The following is a 16825-nucleotide window of genomic DNA, read 5'->3' as shown; positions in this document are numbered from 1 at the left end:
ATTATTTGGGGGGTTGCAGGGAAAAATGGGGCTGCTTGGCTTGCCTGGGGCCACATAGCTGGGTGAGTGTTGAATGTCTGAGGCCGGATTTGGACCCGAGTGCTCCTGGCTCAAGGGCCAGTGCTCTATCCACCACCTGGTCACCCCTACCATTATTATCATTATTATTATTATTATTATTATTATTATTATTATTATTATTATTACTATTTTATTTTATTTGGGGTCTTTTTGTTTTTTGGGGTTTTTTTGCAGGGCAATGGGGTTGGAGTGGCTTGCATGGGGTCACAAAGCTGAGTGATTGTTGGGTATATGGGGCCGAATTTGAGCTCGGGTGCTCCTGGCTCCAGGGCCAATGCTTTGTCCAACTGTGCCACCTGGCCATACCTACAATTATTACTATTATTTTTTTAATGTTAATTTTAATTTTTTTCTCTCCCCTTTACTTTATCGCTTATGCGGGTCTATATTTTGGGGGGAGGGGTATTATGTTTACTCTTAAACAAGAATATTTTATTACTGTATAAAAACATTATTTGTACAAAATAAGAATAAATAAATAGATAAATAAACAAATAAATGAAAAAATAAATAAACAAACGAATGAATGAATGAATGAATGAAGAAATAAAGAAATAAATGGATAAATGATCTTTTAGACATCAATTTTTCTTAGTACTTAATAAGATCCTAGATTTTTCCCTCAATGACTTTGGTATCTTCCCCTCCTTCTAATGCTTTGTATACTGGCCACTCAATGCCCTCATGATTGTATCACCCCCAGTAAGGTATCCTTTCTTGAACTGCTATTTACTTTCTATTTTCTCATCTAAACATTTCAGGGTCTGTGCTGCTGGGGTCAAAGAGTGGCAGTTATACTATCCTTGATTATTGATTTTTTTTTCCCACAAATGCTTCCATTTTTCATCCTTCCATTGTCATCCTTGAATGCCCTTGTTGTAGCTTTGTTTAGTTTGATATCTAGATGAGTTGTCTTTAAACTGGTTTCACCCTCTACTTCTTATTTCTGCTTTGAGACAATAGTGCTCATAATTATTCATCATCCTCTTAGTAAGATTTTACAGGCCAATTTATATTCTAACCCAGTGTTATTTTTGTCAGTCACCTCTCTGTGTTTGGCAACTAAGTCTGCTGTATAGCTGACTAAAGTGTTTTGTAGGTCTTTTTGGTATCCTTGTTGGTAATGGTAATTATTTCTTTGTTTTAATTTCTATTGCAAATATTATAGTTGACATATTTGTTGTCCTTTTCCCATTTGGTTCAAGGTTAAATGTTTTAAATGAAGTGTCTTTCTTATTATTCTTTTCTCATTATTCCTTCTTTCCTCTTCCTTCTTCCAAATTTTGATCTGAATTCTGACAAGCCAAAGCCCCGAACGCAGAAAGCTCTTGGTTTGTCCTGTTAAAATGTAAGTAATGTCATTTATTGAGGCATTATTTAGGTCTCAGCCTCTCCAGTGCCTACTATTTTTTTCAACTATAGATGCATTAGGCTCTGTATTATCAACAATTTCTATCTCCCATTTCTTCAGGTGAAACATAATTTTTTTATGCTTCTACTTGTTTCATTTTTTTCTACCTTTGCACTGAAATTACAAAGTATCAGAATTTAAGTTGGTTTAATATGGAATATCTTATCAAGTTCTTCATATAATCGCTCTTTCATTTTATACTCTATATTATTAGTGCAAAAACCAAAATGTATCCTGCATTCTTAAGCCAAAAGTCCACAGGCAAAAAAAATGTCAGAATATACGGTTATCACATATTTTACTATGAGGGAAAATATACACACATGCAAAATACCCAAATTTATGAAGCAAGATAAAACCAATCTCATAAGAAAGAAAAAGGGGTTTTTTGCAAGGCAAATGGGGTTAAGTGGCTTGCCCAAGGTCACACAGCTAGGTAATTACTAAGTGTCTGAGGCCTCATTTGAACTCAGGCATTCCTGACTCCAAGGCCAGTGCTTTATCCACTACACCACCTAGCTGCCCCTCATAAGAAAAATTAAGTAAGTCACAAATCTGCTGCCAAAATGGGAAAAACACTTGAAGCAGGTAGGTTTCTATGTAGACACTTTGTTGTTTGTTGTTCAGTCATTTCATTTGTGACTCACTCTTTGTGACCTGTTTTGGGATTTCTTTTTTTTTTTGGCAAGGCAATGGGGTTAAGTGACTTGCCCAGGGCCACACAGCTAGGTAATTATTAAGTGTCTGAGGTTGGATTTGAACTCAGGCACTCCTGACTCCAGGGCCGGTGCTTTATCCACTACGCCACCTAGCTGCCCCTATTGATGTAAAATTTTAAAATAAATTCCTTTCCAGAAAACTACAGGAAGAGTCACAGAATATTTTTTACTATGACTAAATTGGACTTGTAGCAGTGATGGTTGAACATTAGGAAAAGTAATTAAACATAATTAATTACATAAATGATAAAAATAATAGTGAGATGATAGTAGCTAATATTTATGTAATGATTACTATTATTTCTGTGCTAAGTGCTTTATAAATATTATCTCCTTTCATCTTTATAACTCTGAGGAGTAGGTACTATTATATCCATTTTACAGATGAGGAAACTGAGGCAAACAGAAGTTATGTGTCTTATTCATGGTTACACAGTTAGTAAAGATCTGAAGTCAAATTTGAACTCAGGTGTTCCTGACTACTTCCTGGTGCCCTATCCCCTGCACCACCCAGCTACCCCCATTATGAGATTATTTCTACAGACTCATTTAAAACCTTTCACAAAATGCAGCATGCTTTTAGGTTTAAAAGCATAATCATGGGAAAGTATCTCCTCTAAAATGTTCAATAATATATGTCTAAAACCAAAAACTAACATTTTTACAGTAAGGGATTCTAGAAATTTTTAAAATACAAACTGGTATGAAGCAAAAATATTTCTTCTTACCACTATTTTTTAACATAACTAGTTTAAGCAATGTGATAACGAAACCCATTTAAAGATATAAATATTGACAAAGAAGAAAAGTAACTGCAAAAGACATAAAATATCTGGGAGTTAACTTTCTAAGAAGGTGAGATTTAAGTAAATATAGAATACCCATTGCAAAAATAAAGATAATAATTGGTGAGATAGTTCCTGCTCATGATTGGGAAAATGATGGAACTCTAAGCAAGACATAATATTTCTAGACAGTATTATATTAAGAAATAAATATCAAAATTATTTGGCTCTTATTAAAAAAATAGAAAAGTAGATCAATGAAACTGTACAAAGAACCTCAGACACTTAATAGGTCAATGGTTGGTAAAGTCAAGAATATTTGCTATTAGGGCATCAAAGAATTTCCTCTTTCTGGGAGTTTCTAATTACTGAGAAAATAGAAAAGCATTTGGGAAGAAATCAAATTTACATCAGCATCTTAAAAAATATATAATAAGTTTAAAATTAATGTAAAAATGACATAATTAAGAGAGATGAACTCAAGGAGTTACCCTTAACAACTATTATTAGGGAAAGGATTGCTTTTTAATGCATGTTTAATTTTTTTTTAAGTTTTTGCAAGGCAAATGGGGTTAAATGGCTTGCCCAAGGCCACACAGCTAGGTAATTATTAAATGTCTGAGACTGGATTTGAACCCAGGTACTCCTGACTCCAGGGCCAGTGCTTTATTCACTGCGCCACCTAGCCGCCCCTCCCTCATCATTTCTTATAGTGCAATAGTATTCCATTACATTTATATATCACAGTTTTTCAATCATTCCCCAATTGATTCCCTTCAACTTACAAAGGCTGCTATAAAAACTTTTATACACGTAAGTCCATGGTAGAGAAAGAATTATTAAAATAAGTATAGAATAGCTCATAAAAGATAAAATTAACAAAGTGAACAAGTACAGAAACTTTTCTGTTAGCAAAATAAATGCAAACATAATTTTTAAAATGGTCTAGTGGGAAAAAGTTACACCAATTTGTGACCTCACTGATATCCTGATCCTTTTAGAGAATGAAGGACAAACAGTAGCATTATTATTTCTTAATAGACTATTAAGGGCAAAAAGTTGTGTAAATAATCAGTGGCCATTATATTGAAAGCTTTTGCTTATTTTCCTTTGTTCTAAGTGAAGGTAATAACTAAACTGGGTTTGTATTTTCAGAAATGACCATAATATGGCCTAGTGAATAGGGCACTAGATGTGCAGTTAAGATCCAGCCTCAAACATTTTCCACTTGTGAGATCCTAGGAAAGTCACATAAATTTTCTCAGTTCCAGTTTCTTCATCTGTAAAGCAAGAATATTAAAGGACCTACCTCATATAGTTATGAGGATGAAATGAGATACTATATGTAAAACCTTTTGTAAAGTTTAAAGCATTATATAGATATTAGCTAATATTATTATATTAAAAGTGATTTTTCATTCATTTTGAAAATAGTATTTTTTAAATAAAATTTCATTAAATCTTAAAGTCCAAATATCCCAATTATTTCTACAAAAATAATTTAATAATTTTTATTTATAATAACCCAATCTACTTAAAAGCCTCCTCAAAATATGAATGGAAAGAACTAAATCACAATACATTTTCCCTAGAGAAATAAAGCAATTTGAAACCATAAAAGAATGACTAATGTTTGAATTCACTGGGGAAAAGAAAAGACTCAACACTTTCATGTATTTTTCCCTATGAATTTTAACATTCAATCATTACTTTATGATTTCATATGGCTTTATTTCTCTAACATAAGGAAAATTACATTCATTGTCTCTTTATAAGTAGACTAGAATGTTCCTCCTATCTCTTCTCATGCTGTTTTCAATCATTTATTCCACTGCTGTTGTTTTTCCCCCAGGAAGTCTAAATTTGAATTCAAAAATACTTTCTGAAAATGGAATCTGGGACACTGCCTATTTAATAAATGAATCATAAAATCAATAGATGTTAAAATGCCACATATACAGAAATATAGCTAAGGAACATAAAACAACTAATCTATGCTACGTGCACATCAACATGACTTTATGCATTTTAATAAATGCTTTTAGCCTCTCAAAAAACTGGCACAAGATTTACTAACCAGTTCTTGCTACTGAATGAGGAGAAGGTTTAAGTATCACTTCTATCTGCCTATAACTCTTAATTCTCTTTCTTGATAAACAGAAACATCTATTGAGTATCAATTTGTACTTGCATGCTTTCCCTACAAGTATACTGAGCAATGAATTACTTCCCCTTAAATATTTCAAGAATCAGGCTTATAAAGCCAAACTCATCAACTAACAAAATGTGCATTTTGGACTCCTATATTTCTATTTTTTAACTGGAATAATATGTTAATGAAAATGTATCTAATTAACTAATGGAATTATGAAATGGACACAAATATGACTAGTTCTTTGGGTACTCACAGGGAAAGATTGAAATGGCAATAGGGAATATTGCCTTAAGCACACTTTAATAAGATACAGAGGGTATGGGGCCATAGGATGAACAAAAGACCGGGTATAAAGACAAAGTATAAAGATGGGGTTGGGGGTGGCTAGGTGGCACAGTGGATAGAGCACTGGTCCTGGAGTCAGGAGTACCTGAGTTCAAATCCGACCTCAGACACTTAATAATTACCTAGCTGTGTGGCCTTGGGCAAGCCACTTAACCCTATTTGCCTTGCCAAAAAAAAAAAAAGATGGGGTTGAGATGGTAGAGGAAGGAAAGCAGTAAAAGGCAGGGAATGGGGGGAGGGAGTTACAGAAAATCTGTCATGTAATCATAGATTAGTTGGAATGCTCAACAACATGGACCCAGATGGAGGAGAGCTCGAGGGGCAGAAGTTTGGAGGCTACACATTCCTTCAAGATTGTAAGCATCACTGGGTGTTCTACTGGTCTTTCTGTGGAGATCTGGCTCTTATGTGAGACTTACATATCACAGGACCAAAAGGCCCTGATAGCAAGGTCTAGCTGGCTTCCCCTGATTTAGCACATAGTCTCAGGATGTGATTTTGATTAGTGAAATTTGATTAATTTGATATTACAAATTATGCTCCTTTGATCTTTGAGACATTCTCTGTGTTTGTGATTTCTAGGTTCTCCTTTGTATTCTTTCTTCCTGCTATTTGCTACTTTATATTACCTTATTGTTACTGTTGCTGCTGCTATTGTTTGTCATTTGTTCATGACAAAGACCATGAATGACACCAGGGAGGTGATACTATCTATGGCTTGCAAATGAATTGGATTTAAGGGAGGGAGGGCTGTGCAAAGTCACCAGCCTCTCTTTGTCCTCTCACCCCCTCTGGTCCATTGACCAGATATAGATCTGGAGATGGCCCTGGATACAGAAGAAGACCTTGGCCTTTGTAAGCTAGAGTCTCTAAAAGCTTTCAGTTTGACTTTATACTGGCTACTTATAAACTTATTATACTGATAAGAACAAGCAGCGGCCCAGGGAACTGGAACAAGAAACAATTTCAACATAATAAAATGACAGTAATTTTGCAAAGCATTTACATATATTACTCAGTTTTAGTCTCATAATAACCTTGGGAATTAGCTGATATTAGAAGAGGTGAAGTGACTTGCTCAGGTCACATAGCTAGTAAGGGTCTGATGTAGATTCTGAATTCAGGTCTTCCTCTCTCTATTTCTAGTATTCTATAAAGCAGAACCAACAAATCAACTTGTACTTCAAACAACTAGTCATTCCTTTTAACGCAGTGATTCTTCCTAGTATTTTATTCCCCAAATATCAACTTAAATACATATTTTATGAAATTGTGTTTTCATTGACATGCATGTTTCTGCCATGTGTTTTCACTGTTAGAGTTTTCCATAGTTCTGCTTAATATTGTGAAGCTAACATTGTAACTTAGCACTGTCAATGCGAATGTCCATTCCTTACTCTAACAACCCATTTTTAAGAATAAATCCATTCTTTGATATATTGTATAGTTTGTTACAGTCTGCTCATACCCACCATATCTACTACCATTTTCTATTACCACCATCTCTTACTGTTGCTGAGTGACATTCATTGATGATTCTTCAAAGATGACATTGTCTTGTGATTCTAAGACCTTTAGAACATTTTAGGTCATTTTTTTCCAGGAGAAATCTCAGGTCATTAAAGTAATTCTGTAATTTCCCCAAAACAATCCAAATTGCTATCTTCTTCCTGCTTATTTCTATTTGCAATATCTGTCTTAGATAGATTTACTAATAATGAGTTCAACAGGATAGTATGGCATAATCTGGACAATAGATATTCTTCACCTATTTGTCTTTTCCTTTGTGAATGGTTAAGCCTAACTCTTTGAGTTGTTATGGATCTTCTCCAAGGGGTTCTTGAGTTAAACTCAGTCCTGGATATACCAATAGAGAAGGGAGAAATAGACTAATGAGAACCAAGATGGGGAAAGTAGCTGAATCAAATTAATTTACATAGAGAAGACTTCTACAGGAGGCAACACAACAGGAGAATTTTAAGGGACTGATTGATTCACAAAAATTACACAGATGTGGGGGGGGGGACCCTGAATCTTACTAATTTATAAAAAAAAAAGATGCCTGAGAGAACATCAACAACTGCTGAACACTATGCCTAGTTTCCTGAAAATGACCAGTTTGAGTAGCAAAATCCACTGCTGCTCTATTTGTAATGACAAAAATATTTAGAAACATCCTTTAATAAATTGAAAATGGTTGAATAAATTACATTATTATAATAAATTATAATTATAATAAATATTAGGAATAAAAATAAAATAAATGATAGAATAAATTTTATGTTAAAGCATATTAATATATTTTACAGTTACTGATAATTTAATATGGTTATAATAATATATTACTATTATAATAATATTTTTATTAGAAGACTATGAGGCATACAAGGAAATACTAAACAAAATTCTTCAACATGAAAGTAGTAGAACCATAACTGCATATATTGCTTGCAACTATATAGAAGGAAGGGAGAAAGGATAGGAAGAGATGGTGAGTTCCCCAGAAGGGGACCTAAAACAAAAACATCTTACGCTTTTATACACTATTTGCTCATTTTTTTAAATTCCTCTTTGCTAAATACTAAAAGTTTTATGAGCTTCTTTGATTAATTAGTTATTAAATTTATATTGATTTTTAAAGATTTATCACGTGGTTTAAAAAATCATAAATTTTCACAAATATTTGCCCAAGTGAAAAAAAAATCATTTCTGGAGCCATCTTTTAAGAATCATATTTAAATTCAATAAAAGAGGAACAGAAGAAAATTAAACAAAGAAAACCAGAAGCTACCTTCATTCCCCTATTATGGTATTAAGGTAAATTGCTTTCTTTTTTCCTCCTAATGCTTTTTCTGGGCCATAATTAACTAAAGTCACCATAGTGATTAAGGCTGGAGAATTTAGTGAGGTGCTCCAGGACTATAAAATGTAAATAAAAAAACTTTACAAGTGACAAAAGTTAAAAAGGAAAGAATTCAGAAGGCTAAAAAAAATGATAATTTAGGGGAAAAAATGGTTCTTCCCTCCTAATGACTGGAGCACTCTCCTTTCAACTTCTACTTCAAGAGTGTAAGTCCTTCATAGCCTCTAAATCACTGTGTGTATTTAATGCATACACACACACAATATATATATATATATATATACATAGACATATTACACATATATGCAGACATATTTTTGGAGAGAGAGAGAGAGTCTGAGAGTGACAGAGGAAGAGGGAAAGAGGCGAAAATGAAAGAGAAAGAGAAAGGAAGAGAGAGAGAATACTTATATGTGAACATGTTGCTTTCCTCTCAACAGAATTTAAGCTCCTTAAATACCACTAGTATTGCCTCCCTTTTGCATTTGTATTTTCAACATGGACCACCATGAACACATTTCCTCGACATGGATGGATGGGTCCTGAACCTGTGACTTCTACGGTACAGAAAACTTCCAGGTTAGGAAATTCTTTGCTTCCCTTTGGAAGTCCATACCTTGTCTATCCTTATCACCTAAACAGTTACCAGAGCACAAGAAGTTAATTGGCTTGCTAGGTGCTGTCTCTCCAATTTTCTCTTAATTGCCCAATCCAATGGCCATTTCTCAGTCCTCCTCTCCATGACCTCTCCATAGTCTTTAACACTATTGATCACTCTCTCCTCAATACTTTCTTCTGCTTAAGTTTTCTAGACAATACTCTCTCCTGATTCTCCTGCTACCTCTCTGACCACTCCCTAGTTTCCTTTGCTAGATTTTACTCCAACTCATGCTCTCTAACCATAGATATCTCCCATGATGCCATCCTGGGTCCTTGTTCCATACCTCAGCAATTCACATATATTAAAGTATCATTTCTATAATAATGACTATCAGAGCTAACCCCTCTCCTGACTTCCAAACTTATATCTCCACCTGCCTATCAGGCATCTCAAATTGTAATGGCTAGTAGGCATCTTAAACTCACCATGTCTGAAACTGAATTCATTATTCTTCCCAAAAAATCTATCCTCCTTCTGATCATCCCTATTATTTTCTAAAGGACCAAGCCTCCTCTTCACCTAGGTTTACAACCTAAGTGCCATCTTTGACTTTTCACTCACATCCCCTACATCCAACCAGTTGTTAAGTCCTATTCTTTCTACCTTCATAGTACCTCCTATACACAGCCCCTCTCTTCTGAGACTTCCACTATAGACAGTGGTCCATCATTATTGCATTATTCTCTCACTTAAGTTTCTAAGCCCAATCCAATTCATCTGCACTCAGCTATAAAATTAATCTTCCTAAAACCTGGATCTGACTGTTAACATGTTTATTTAATAGGCTTTAGTGGCTTCCTATTACCTTTAGATTAAATATTAAAGTCTTTGGTTTGGCATTCTAAGCCCTTCAACCTGCCCTCTACCTTTCCAGTATTCTTACTCCTCTAATGTCCTCGATGATACAATGACCTTGGTCTCCTTATGCTTCTTCACATCAGTCATCCCATTTCACACCTCTGCATTCTCACTGGCTGTCCCCCCATATCTGGAATACTCTTCCTCAGCATTTCTGCCTCCTGATTTCCCTGGCATCCTTCAAGTCTTAGCCAAAATCCCACCTTCTACATGATACTTTCCTGAGACTGTGGGGTAGCTAAGGAGGTGCAGTGGGTAGAGCACTAGCCTCAGGAGGACAGGAGCTCAAATCTGGCCTCAGACACTTGATACTTACTATGTGAACCTGGCCAAGTCCCTTAATCCTGACTGCCTCACCTCCAGGGCTATCTCAAGTTGCCCTGATTCATATCTGGCCATCAGACCCAGATGGCTCTGGAGGAGAAAATGAGATTGGTGACTTAACACAACAGCCCTGCACCAAAATCCAATTCATATGCTTGTCATGGTATTACTTCTCTGATGTCATGTTCCCCTTAGAGAACAAAGGACAAACATCATCATCCTGATACTATACATTCCTATAAATTCTAGTGCCTTCACTCTGCTAACTATCTCCAGTTTCAAGGTCAAGTTCTCCCTCTGCATCTCAGGTCATTTCCAGTCAACGTGACTCTTGTCAAGATTCCAATGACTCTGGAGGCGAGTGGGGCTGAAAACTCTGTGCAGCTTAGCCTCACTTCATTTCAACTTACTCCCAAGTCAAGATATCACCCTTGTGATATCAGTGGTTCTATCTGAGAAACAAAAGACCAACAACCTTTCCAATTTATCCTGTACATGGTTTGCATGTTGTCTCCCCCAGAAGACCATGAGCCCCTTGAATACAAGGGTTTTTATTCCCTTTCAGGTATCCCCAGAACTTAACATAGTGCCTCCTGTTGACTGACTTATTTAACTAGTGTGCTGCTGTGTGAGTGGAAAAGAATAGCTCAAAGATATCGTGGTGATAGAAATGACAAAACTTGTCCACTGCTAAGTATGTAGGGTGAGTGTAGAGTCCAGGATGATTTTGAAATTATAAACCTGAGTTAATGGAAAAATGGTGGTGTGCTTGATGATAATAGGTAACTGGAAAAAGAGTAGGGAAAACTACTTTTTTGAGGGAAAGCTAATGAGTTTTGTTTTAGACATCATGGGTTTGAGGCAGCTATGTGAGAAATGTAGGATAGCTAGGAGGCCTGGAATCAAGAAGACCCATCTTAATGAGTTCAAATCTGACCTCAGGAACTTATTGATAGTCTAACCCTGGGCAAGTCATTGCTTCCATTTTTCATCTGTAAAATAAAAAGGAAATGGCAAACCACTCATATCTTTGCTAAAAAAAAAAAGCCCAAATGATGTCATGAGGAGTTGGATATGACTGAAAAAGAATATGTGACATTAAGGTTTAAAAAAGGAGAATGCCGTCACTAGCAAAAGGACAGGGAGCAATGAGGAAAACATCTCTTCCCCTCCTCTCCAAGTCTCTATCAACTATTGAACTTTCCTTTGTATATAGATCTATGCACAGTATAAATGAATCATATGCATGAATGATAAATGTGTTACATGCTTTTTTGAGTTTGTGCCTCAGTCATCATTTTGATTAGTTTCATTCAGACTAACAGAGACTTGATTCCATCCTGTGACTGTTTTGCATAGCTGTGTAATTTTAATTCAGTCACAAAGGCTATAGGGTAGTTCTTATTTTGTGACTGTCTATAGAAAATAAAGTAATTTTCAGTTCTTCCTTTCCTACAATGCAGCTCTATGTGTAGGTTAACTCTATTTTATTTACCTGAGCATTATATATATTATTATATCAAAAAGAAAACAAAATGAATTCCTTAGATTACTGGATCCTTTGGATCAGATAAAAAGAAATTCATGAGGTTGCTTGATTCATTCATTCAACAAATCTTTACCAATCTCTTGCTATGAACAGACTTTCTCTGGTCCTGGTCTGAAGTCTGGACTATTGCACTAGCCACCTAACAGGTTTCTGCAATGGGTTTCTGTCCCTCTCATATTCATTTTCCACAGAGTTGCTTGAATGATGGTCTTAAGGCCCATATCTAACTATGTTCATTTCTGAAAAATTCCTTAATAAATTCCAGTGCCTTTTTGTTATCTCTACCATCAAACAGAAATTCCTCTGTTTAGCCCTTAAAGTGTTTAACATCTGGTTTTAACCTGCCTTTCTAGGCATTATTTTCTATTATTCTTTTCCATACACTCTATACCACAATCAAAATGATCTCCTTGTTTCTCATATGTGAGACAGCTCATCTCCCTTTTCTTTGCCATTGCTGTCCTTCCCACCTCTCATCCCTATCCAAGACTGGAATAAATATCTAGCTTTAATCAAAGTTCAGTTCAAGTACTCCCTTTCTATATTTCCTGATTCCCAAGTTTTTACTGCCTGCCTCCCTCTCATTCCCCAACCCATTACCCTATCTTGAATATATTTAATTCCTTGAATTCCTTGAATTTATTAAGGTTCCTGAGTCTTAATCACATAACTTTGGCATGATGTCACTCCTTAGTGACAAACATGATTAATTATAGATATTATAGATCTACTGGACAAATATATATGATATATATAACAAATATATGATATAAATATCATAATTTTTCCAGTAGATGTTATTAGAGGAACCTCAGATTTGCTAGATTCAGAAATCTCTTTGGAGGTGGACATGTGTTCTGGCTTCTTTTTTTGAGTGATACATATCTTGCTAGGATGACATGGGAAAATCCTGACCGTTCCCCAATGCCTAGGCATTGTTAACGGGGAATGGCATTACTAAGAATAGCTAAGAATGAGGATAGACTCAAGTAACTATAAGAGTTTTAGAAATAGTTCTGCCCTTCCTTTTTTGGACCCACTTCTAACCCCACTCCACACCCAACCCACATATTTTTCTCACTTGGACTGCATGGAAAGAGATAGCATTACACCTCCACTGCCCAGAACAATGTCAGACAGCAAGGAATCAGAATCCATGTCTGTCTCCAGTGAGATATTCCAATTCAGCAAAACAAGAGTTTCCCCAATGACCCCGATACATTGTTAGGCACACATACGTTGTCTCCTAGAATGCAATTAAGCTTCTTGAGGGCAAAGAGTATTTCATTTTTGTCTTTTTATTAAAAGAGACTAGGAAAGTACTTAATAAACAGTGATTGATTGAAGGAAATGAGCTAGGCGCTGAAGAAGAAAAAGCTAATACCTGCCCTCTGGCTCTGTTTACTGGAACTTGGTTTTTTTGATGTAATCATTAGGAAAGGAGAGGGAAATCCTTCCATTGTTAGTTCATTATGGAATTCAAAAAGAAAATTCAAAACCACTTTCATTTGGAATATGTAAGTTATGTTAGGAGTCAAGCCATACAGAATTAAAACTATATATTACTGAATTCCATGATTCCATGAGGAGGGGATCTAGGAGTCTGTGAATGTAAAGTCATAATCTTCCCTTTTTCCAGGTCAGAAAGAGTTTTAAGTACAAATTTTCTTATGCCCAAAACATACTTGTAGGCAAGGCAAGCTACATAGCTTATCTCTACATAAATGAGACACTGTTGGTCAATAGTCTTGGGAGTAATGACCCTTCTTCAAATTTTTGGAATCCTTAAGAAATTTGAGTACTATGCTTTGATAGTTGACTTACAACTCAAATAACCCAGTTTTTATTTTTTTTTAATTTTTTTCTGGTTTATTTATTTTATATTATTATAATAATCTTGTTGTGAGAGAAAACATAAACCCCCTTCCCCCAAAAAAAGATGAGAAACTTCAAGAACTGTGAGAGAAAAAAATGTGCTTCAGTCTGTGTTCAGATTCCAATGGTTCTGTCTCTGGAATGAGTTGCCTTCTTTATCATAAGTCCACCAAAGAAGTTGCTTCACTATTTTCCCCAAAGTTGCTATTACTAATTGTATTTTCCTCCACTCTATTCCTTCCCACTCTCATTTATTCTATTCTCTCTCTCCTTTCATCCTGGCCCTGTCCAAAAGTGTGTTGTATCTGAGTACCCTCTCCCACGATCTTCTCTCTCTTCTATCACTTATTCCCCCCTCTCCCCATTCACCCTTATTCCATCCCTTTCTTCTCATTTTTCTCTAGGGTAAGATAGATTTCTATACCCTATTAAGTGTGTATGTTATTTCCTCTCTGTGTCATTTCTGAGGAGAATGAGGGCTCACACATTCCCCCTCACCTTTCCCCCATTTCACTCCATTGAAAAAGCTATATTCCAGCTTTTAACAAAAACATTGGAGGGAAATTTTAAAATAATAAGAGAAAAAGAATGATAAATTTAGAAGGTTTTGTTCATTGTCATATTTTAACAAATATAGAGATGTTGGTCTAATTTTCATTATATTACTTCATCTCTTTATTCTCCAGATTTATAATATACAGCTCTCTCTCAGTGAGACTAGTAATTGTTCCTAACTTACCCTATTTTGTGTTTGCAGGACTTCTGGGCACCTAAAATTTGAGGAAATTATTCACATTTGTTTGAGTCATTTGTCTGAAAATCAGTTTAGAAATCATACAGTCATACGGTCTCATTTTTTGAAAATCTTACTTTTAGCTATCCACAGTCTATGAAAAATTGCTTTAAATCATTAATGATTAGAGAAATGTAAATTAAAGCAGCTCTGAGGTACCATCTCACACCTATCAGATTGGCCAATATGACCAGAAAGGACAATGTTCAATGTTGGAAGGGATGTGGGAAATCTGGGACACTATTACATTGTTGGTGGAGCTGTGAACTCATCCAGCCTTTCTGGAGAGCAATAGGGAATTATGCCCAAAGGGCAATAAAAATGTGCATATCCTTTCATTCAGCAATGCCACTACTGGGTCTATACCCTGGAGAAATCATGAAAAAGGGTAAAAACATCACTTGTACAAAAATATTCATAGCAGCCCTGTTTGTAGTGGGAAAGAACTGGAAATTGAATGAATGTCCATCAATTGGGGAATGGCTGAACAAACTGTGGTATATGTATGTCATGGAACACTATTGTTCTATTAGAAACCAGGAGGTATGGGAATTCAGGGAAGGCTGAAGGGATCTGCACAAACTGATGCTGAACGAGATGAGCAGAACCAGAAAAACACTGTACACCCTAACAGCAGCATGGGGGTGATGATTAACCTTAATGGACTTGCTCATTCCATCAGTGCAACAATCAGGGACAATTTTAGGGTATCTTTGATGGAGAATACCATCTGCACCCAGAGAAAGAACTGCAGAGTTTAAACAAAGGCCAAAGACTATTACCTTCAATTTTTTGTTAAAAGTGTTTTATGTAGGATATGATTTCTCTCTCAACATATTCAATTTTGATCAATGTATAGTATGGAAACAATGTAATGATTATCAGACTGCCTTCTGTGCAGGGATGGAGGGAGGGAAAGGGAGGGTGGAGGAAATATGGACTTTGTAGAAGGGTCAAGCTCAAAAAGTAGTCATAATTTCTAAATAATTTTAATTGATATGTGGCCATGGTTCAAGTCATTTATTTGACGTTCAACATTTGGAGGAGGCTTAATATGGGCTCAATTTCATTTGAGTAACTTTCTTTATAGGTAGGGAATGATTATGCTATTCTTCTCAGGAATTTGTTCTTGTTTCTTGATTGTATACAGTGGGGAGCTGGCAAGAGTTTGGAAGAGGAAAGATACTAGGTCTTCTGGCTTCCAGTTTTAAGTAAAAATGCTGCGCCAGGGATATGTGTAGCCTCAGACAAAAAAAAATTTTGATGGATATCTTTGTCTATGTAAATAATTTGATTTAAAATGCATTACAAAATTCTAGGACTTGTGTAAGGCATACTGATGGATCAATATGCTATAATGTAAATTAAAGTAACTACAAAAAATCTAAAACATTTAATTTTAATATAGTTTCAAAAATGTTTTTATTGCATTCAAAATCTTCACTACCATGTGAGATGGAAATCACTTGATCTCTGTTTTCTTTGTGCTGTAAATGCACAACTTGAAAATATAGAACAATTGGCTATGCCAAGACAAATTATTTTGGGACAAAAAGAAAAAGGAGATAATTCCATAAAATTCCATACCTACTTATAAACCTATTAACCATTCATTGGTGGTTTGAGTAATTACTGTAATCCAGGCCTCCTTATTTCTCTTTTGCAAGGAAAATTTATAAAGATTTCAGTGTTAGTTGAATATTTTCAACCTTATTATGATTATATTTTCATTAAAATTTTTGCTTTTTTCAAATGTCATTTTCAAATTTAAAATTATATACATGTGTGCATATGTATGTGTACATAATTCTGGTGCCCATCCAAATGAAAGATGTAATTTTACAGACTAAACAAGCAAAGAACAATTTCATTATGCTTAGCAATAACATGACTCATTAAATTGAATTACATAGAGTTAGATTATTTAGGAATCATTTCTATTTATACTTTATATATATTTTATGTTTTTAACTTATTTATATTTTATTTAACTAGGAATATGTTTCTGGAATCACACACATAAACAGAGGAAGTGAAGTAATTTTTAAGGTATAATTATTTCCCCCTATTTTCAATTCTGTATAATTCATCTCTTTATTTCAATCAGTTTTTTTATATTTACATTCTCCATTTCTTTCTATGTGTATATGCATGGAAATATGGAAATATTTGTGTGATTGTATAAATGTGCAAATACACACACACATATATATATATACATATATATATATATATATATATATATATTCTTCCATAATCTAACAATATTATTCTGTTCCTTTGGTCATTTCTATGTACTATGAATGTTTTTATATAAATATAGATATATAGATATATAGACATCCAAAAGATGTATTTAAGATTTATACTTTATATTATTGTGGTTTTCTGTTTGTGTGTGTGTAT

The 16825-nt window shown here is 34.8% G+C and overlaps 1 protein-coding gene across 4 annotated transcripts in view; it reads right to left on the bottom strand.

The window, feature by feature from the left end:
- Positions 1 to 16825, bottom strand: part of ARHGAP24 (Rho GTPase activating protein 24) — a 103494-nt gene that overhangs the window by 38668 nt on the left and 48001 nt on the right. The gene's annotated exons all lie outside the window — the stretch shown is intronic.

This window comes from Macrotis lagotis, chromosome 3 (genome assembly GCF_037893015.1).
Source record: "Macrotis lagotis isolate mMagLag1 chromosome 3, bilby.v1.9.chrom.fasta, whole genome shotgun sequence".
In the NCBI taxonomy this organism is placed as follows: Eukaryota; Metazoa; Chordata; class Mammalia; order Peramelemorphia; family Peramelidae; genus Macrotis; species Macrotis lagotis.
Note: the sequence above shows the minus strand (reverse complement) of the source record. Positions and strands in the feature narration are given on the sequence as shown.